The 6,932-nt window shown below is 48.0% G+C and overlaps 2 non-coding genes across 2 annotated transcripts; both read right to left on the reverse strand.

Moving 5' to 3' along the window:
• Positions 1-3,435: 3,435 nt before the first annotated feature.
• trnat-ugu (transfer RNA threonine (anticodon UGU)) lies at positions 3,436-3,508 on the reverse strand. Its single transcript has one exon. It is a non-coding gene; the product is annotated as a tRNA-Thr (tRNA).
• A 2,955-nt stretch (positions 3,509-6,463) lies between these two features.
• Positions 6,464-6,537, reverse strand: trnal-caa (transfer RNA leucine (anticodon CAA)). Its single transcript has one exon. It is a non-coding gene; the product is annotated as a tRNA-Leu (tRNA).
• Positions 6,538-6,932: the final 395 nt, after the last annotated feature.

A 6,932-nucleotide genomic window follows, 5' to 3' on the forward strand; every position in this document is an offset into this window, starting at 1 on the left:
GTGTCAGTGGGGATGTTGCGCTTTATCAGGGAGGCTTTGAGGATGTCTGTAGTGCAGAATTTAAAGTAAACAGTCAACACCAGCTCTGGGTTCGAAGATTCAAAGAGTTTTTAATTTGTTGCAAGGGTGTGTCATGGCTGCAATCAACCTGTTGCTGAGCTGTCCTGACTTGCTCTCCCTGAACAAAGAAAACACAGGGTTTTTATGCAGTTCCTCGGCCTATAATGGCCGGACATTCAATACATGAGATATACATTGATTTGAATAGTCAAAACCCTGGTCACTCAAAATAAAGGTACGAAACTATGTCTGTCCCCGGTAGAAATATGGAAACATAGAAAACATAAAAAATAGGTGCAGGAGTAGGCCATTCGGCCCTTCGAGCCTGCACCACCATTCAATGAGTTCATGGCTGAACATGCAACTTCAGTACCCCATTCCTGCTTTCCCACAAACCTCACTGTGTTCCACGAGTGCATCAGCACATTGGAATGTTACCTTATCCCTCTCGCCTTGACCCGACGGAGTGTTTCCACTGTGTCACTTTTGACCTCTTGGCCTGTTTAGCTGCCCCTCTGGGCTTCCTGTGGTTCAACAGTTGGGCCTCCTGTAATTGTCTTCAGGTTACACAGCTTGCAATAATTAATCATTCTGATATGTTACTGCCCTTTAAACACCCTTCGCAAGTTGACCACGACAAAAGCCAATGTCAGCTCCTTTTAATTCTCAGATCCATTCTTAAACCCCTTTAATTATAACAGAGCTCGATAGCCCCACTTTGGTGTCCCTTGTAACGTTTCCTCTGCCCACCTTGGGCTCGTTTGCCCGTGAAGGAGTTCCGAGTCGAGCACTTGCTTTGGGGAGTCTCGTGTCTGGGGGCCATGCGGGACAATGTGGCCCCGCCCAGCGGAGCTGGTCGAGTGTGGTCAGTGCTTCGATGCTGGGGATGTTGGGCCTGGCCGAGGACGCTAACGTTGGTGCGTCTGTCCTCCCGGGGGATTTGCAGGATCTTGCGGAGACAGCGTTGGTGGTATTTCTCCAGCGGCTTGAGGTGTCTACTGTACATGGTCCATGTCTCTGAGCCATACAGGAGGGCGGGTATCACTGCAGCCCTGTCGACCATGAGCTGGGTGGTGGATTTGAGGGCCTGGTCTTCAAACACTCTCTTCCTCAGGCGGCCAAAGGCTGCACTGGCGCACTGGAGGCGGTGTTGGATCTCGTCGCCAATTGATCGTGGACAGTGAGGAAGAGAGGGACAGACTTCAGGAAAACATAGAGAGGCCGGCGAAATGGGCAGGCTCGTGGCAGATGAAATTTAACTCAGGAAATTTGGCAGATGGAGCATAACGTGGGAAAATGTGAGGTGATCCACTTTGGCAGAAATAATAGAAAAGCAAATTATAATTCAAACGGAGAAAGATTGCAAAGTGCCGCAGTACAGCGGGACCTGGGGGTTACTTGTTCGTGAAACACAAAAGGTTAGTATGCAGGTACAGCAAGTGATCAGGCAGGGCCAATGGAATGTTAGCCTTTATTGCAAAGGGGATGGAGTATAAAAGCAGGGAAGTCCTGTGTAAGGGGTAGAGAGTTGTCGCAGGCAAAGAGCAGACAGATTAAGAGGGCTCATCAGTATTAGGATGGTCTGAGGAATCGGTGCAGTTCCTCTACCTTACGATGTGGATTATTGTCTATTGTGGGCAACAGTTGCTTATGTGGGTAACGAATTAAGCCTGATGGTTAATTCATCCTTAACCTTAGTAACACAGAACAAAGACAGCAGAGTTCAGCAGTTACAATACATAACATTTTGGCTAGAAGTCTCTGGGGAAGAGATAGGAAAGCTAATATTTTGGGAACAGAGCGACTTAGAGACTAAGGCAAAGATCACAGCACTGAACAACATGATTCACAATTGCATGTAGCACTCAGAGCCAGTCTGATAAGAGACGACAAATAAGAACATAAGAAATAGGAGCAGGAGAAGGCCATACGGCCCCTCGAGCCGGCTCCGCCATTTAATACGATCATGGCTGATCCGATCATGGACTCAGCTCCACTTCCCTGCCCGCCCCCTTATCCCCTTATCGGTTAAGAAACTGTCTATCTCTGTCTTAAATGTATTCAATGTCCCAGCTTCCACAGCTCTCTGAGGCAGAGAATTCCACAGATTTACAACCCTCTGAGAGAAGAAGTTCCTCCTCATCTCAGTTTTAAATGGGCGGCCCCTTATTCTAAGATCATGCCCCCTAGTTCTAGTCTCCCCCATCAGTGGAAACATCCTCTCTGCATCCACCTTGTCGAGCCCCCTCATAATCTTATACGTTTCGATAAGATCACCTCTCATTCTTCTGAATTCCAATGAGTAGAGGCCCAACCTCCTCAACCTTTCCTCATAAGTCAACCCCCTCATCCCCGGAATCAACCGAGTGAACCTTCTCTGAACTGCCTCCAAAGCAAGTGTATCCTTTCGTAAATATGGAAACCAAAACTGCACGCAGTACTCCAGGTGTGGCCTCACCAATACCCTGTATAACTGTAGCAAGACTTCCCTGCTTTTATACTCCATCCCCTTTGCAATAAAGGCCAAGATACCATTGGCCTTCCTGATCACTTGCTGCACCTGCATACTAACCTTTTGTGTTTCATGCACAAGTACCCCCAGGTCCCGCTGTACTGTAGCACTTTGCAATCTTTCTCCATTTAAATAGTAACTTGCTCTTTGATTTTTTTTCTGCCAAAGTGCATGACCTCACACTTTCCAACATTATACTACATCTGTCAAATTCTTGCCGACTCACTTAGCCCGTCAATGTCCCCTTGCAGATCCTGTGTGTCCTCCTCACACTTTGCCCCTCCTCCCATCTTTGTATCATTGGCAAACTTGGCTACGTTACACTCAGTCCCTTCCTCCCAGTCGTTAATACAGATTGTAAATAGTTGGGGTCCCGGCACTGATCCCTGCGGCAGCCCACTAGTTCCTGATTGCCAACCCGAGAATGAACCATTTATCCCGACTCTCTGTTTCCTGTCAGTTAGCCAATCCTCTAGCCATGCTAATATACCACCCCCAACCCCGTGAGCTTTTATTCTCTCCCTCTCCTCCACCGAAGATGCTGACTCTGGCTGGGTTCAGTTCTGCACTCACTGGTTCCCCTCCACTGTCGGTGCTGACTCTGGCTGGGTTCAGTTCCACAGACATTGACATTGCTCACTTTGTTTCTGGACCAAGATGGCAGGCACATGCACTGTGCTACTCACTTTGGCTTGATGGGAACGCACACACTTTTTCAGGGTTTCATGCACCTCGGGGGCCTGCTTCAGTCAAGAAAATCGTCCATTTTCATTATACATCAGGAGTTCACTGGGTGGTGCTTGATCACAGGAAACCTGTTTTTTAATTGACGGTGAATTTAAAATTCCATTTTAATTTTGAGGAGGCCCCAGTGAGATTTGAACTCACGACCCCTGGTTTACAAGACCAGTGCTCTAACCCCTGAGCTATGGAGCCACCTGCCTTGGTTTGTGAGTCACTCCCCAGTTATAAACATAGAAACTTCCAGCGCAGAAGGAGGCCATTTCGGCCCATTGTGTCCGCGCCGGCCGACAAAGAAGACAAGAATTAGGAACAGGAGTAGGCCATCTAGCCCCTCGAGCCTGCTCCGCCATTCAATAAGATCACGGCTGATCTGGCCGTGGACTCAGCTCCACTTACCCGCCCGCTCCCCGTAACCCTTAATTCCCTTATTGGTTAAAAATCTATCTATCTGTGACTTTGAATACATTCAATGAGCTAGCCTCAACTGCTTCCTTGGGCAGAGAATTCCACAGATTCACAACCCTCTGGGAGAAGAAATTCCTTCTCAACTCGGTTTTAAATTGGCTCCCCCGTATTTTGAGGCTGTGCCCCCTAGTTCTACTCTCCCCGACCATTGGAAACAACCTCTCCGCCTCTATCTTGTCTATCCCTCTCATTATTTTAAATGTTTCGATAAGATCACCCCTCATCCTTCTGAACTCCAACGAGTAAAGACCCAATCTACTCAATCTATCATCATAAGGTAACCCCCTCATCTCCGGAATCAGCCTAGTGAATCATCTCTGTACCCCCTCCAAAACTAATATATCCTTCCTTAAGGTGACCAAAACTGCACGCAGTACTCCAGGTGCGGCCTCACCAATACCCTATACAGTTGCAGCAGGACCTCCCTGCTTTTGTACTCCATCCCTCTCTCAATGAAGGCCAACATTCAATTCTCCTTCCTGATTCCCTGCTGCACCTGCAAACTAACTTTTTGGGTTTCATGCACAAGGACCCCCAGGTCCCTCTGCACCTCAGCATGTTGTAATTTCTCCCCATTCAAATAATATTCCCTTTTACTGTTTTTTTTCCCAAGGTGGATGACCTCACACTTTCCGACATTGTATTCCATCTGCCAAACCTTAGCCCATTCGCTTAATCTACCCAAATCTCTTTGCAGCCTCTCTGTGTCCTCTACACAACCCGCTTTCCCACTAATCTTTGTGTCATCTGCAAATATTGTTACACTACACTCTGTCCCCTCTTCCAGGTCATCTATGTATATTGTAAACAGTTGTGGTCCCAGCACCGATCCCTGTGGCACACCACTAACCACCGATTTCCAACCCGAAAAGGACCCATTTATCCCGACTCTCTGCTTTCTGTTCGCCAGCCAATTCTCTATCCATGCTAATACATTTCCTCTGACTCCGCGTACCTCTATCTTCTGCAGTAACCTTTTGTGTGGCACCTTATCGAATGCCTTTTGGAAATCTAAATACACCACATCCATCGGTACACCTCTATCCACCATGCTCGTTATATCCTCAAAGAATTCCAGTAAATTAGTTAAACATGATTTCCCCTTCATGAATCCGTGTTGCGTCTGCTTGATTGCACTATTCCTATCTAGATGTCCCGCTATTTCTTCCTTAATGATAGTTCCAAGCATTTTCCCACGACAGATGTTAAACTAACCGGTCTATAGTTACCTGCCTTTTGTCTGCCCCCTTTTTTAAACAGAGGCATTAAATTAGCTGCTTTCCAATCCGCTGGTACCTCCCCAGAGTCCAGAGAATTTTGGTAGATTATAACGAATGTATCTGCTATAACTTCTTTTAATACCCTGGGATGCATTTCATCAGAGCCACATGGCCCTCGGTCAGCAGCCCTGAAGGTTACATATAAACCTATGAACAATGGCGGACAGGTATAGAGCACGCAGCCCAACCAGTCCGCCCCACACAACTGCGACACCCCTTACACTGAAACATCCTACACTCCACCCCAACCGGAGCCCTGTGATCTCCTAGGACAGGCAAAAACCAGATAAAAACCCAGGTCAATTTAGGGAGAAAAAATCTGGGAAAATTCCTCTCCGACCCATCCAGGCGATCGACACTAGTCCAGGAGATCACACCCGGGCTGTATTCGATTCCCTGCAGTACTTACCATCGTATCTGCTCCGTCAACAAAAGGTCATCCAGTCTAATCCCCAATTACCAGCTCTAGGTCCGTAACCCTGCAGGTTACTGCACTTCAAGTGCCCATCCAACCATCTCTTAAAAGTGGTGAAGATTTCTGCATCCACCACTCTTCCAGGCAGCGAGTTCCAGATCCCCACAACCTTCTGCGTAAAGAAGCCCCCCCCACTCAAATCCCCTCTAAACCTTCCAGCAACCACCTTAAAACTATGCCCCCTCGTAATCGACCCCTCCACCAATGGAAATAGACCCGAACTATCCACTATGTCCAGGCCCCTCAATATTTTGTACACCTCAATGAGGTCTCCTCTGTTCCAAGTTAGTGCTGTGTGTTTGAAGAATGAGGAGGGGTCAGTGAAACGCTCAGATTGTGTCTCATCCCCCAGACTCCTCAACATCGATATATCGGGTCTTTCACGTAGTAAAAGTATTGTGTACAGTTTTGGTCTCCTAACCTGAGGAGGAAAGGGAGAGAGGGCTAAAAAGATGTAGAGAGGGAAGGAGAGAGTGAGAGGGGGAAGGGGAGAGAGAGAGAGAGATGGAGAGAGAACCTGAGGTCCTTACTACTAGGGGGATCAAGGGGTATGGCGAGAAAGCAGGAATGGGGTACTGAAGTTGAATGTTCAGCCATGAACTCATTGAATGGCGGTGCAGGCTAGAAGGCCGAATGGCCTACTCCTGCACTATTTTCTATGTTTCTATCCCAAGGCAACTCAGTCACACTCTGCCTCAATCTCTCTCCTTCTCACTCAAAGGGGTTGGGTAGAGCAAGGGAAGGGAAGTGGGAGATGAAGGTGAGGGGATAGAGAGAGAGAGAAGAGAGAGAGAGAGGAATGAGTGAGAGACCGGAAAAGCAAGATAGTGGCCGGTTGTTCCAGGGTCAGTCTCAGTGCTGTTTAATATCTATAATTAAACCCCTTGTCAATTGACAGTGAATTTAAATACTGAGCTAATTTTGAGTAGGCCCCAGTGAGATTTGAACTCACAACCCCTGGTTAATTGAGACCAGTGCTCTAACCCCTGAGCTATGGAGCCAGCTGCCCTGAGAAAGACAGGGGAAAGGAGCAGGAAAGAGAGGGGAAGGGAAAAGAGAGTGTGGAAGGAGTGAGAGAGAGGGGGAAGGGGAAAGAGAGGGGGAAGGGAGAGAGTGGGGAAGGGAGAGGGGGAAGATAGAGGAGGGAGAGGAGAGAGAGCGGAAGAAGTGGGGAGAGAATGAAAGTAGAGAGGGAAGAGGAGAGAGGGAGTGAAAGGGGATGGAGTGAGAGACGGGAAAGCGAGATAGCGGGAAAGGGAGAGGGCTAAAAGATGTGAGGAGAGGATGAGAGGGGGAGAGGGGGATGGGGAGAGAGAGAGAAGAGATGTGAGTGAGAGTGAGGAGCGTGTCCAGTAGTTGTTATTACATCCATAGTCCACTAGGTGGGGCTCTATTA

This window comes from Pristiophorus japonicus, unplaced genomic scaffold, assembly GCF_044704955.1.
Source record: "Pristiophorus japonicus isolate sPriJap1 unplaced genomic scaffold, sPriJap1.hap1 HAP1_SCAFFOLD_4116, whole genome shotgun sequence".
NCBI lineage: Eukaryota > Metazoa > Chordata > Chondrichthyes > Pristiophoridae > Pristiophorus > Pristiophorus japonicus.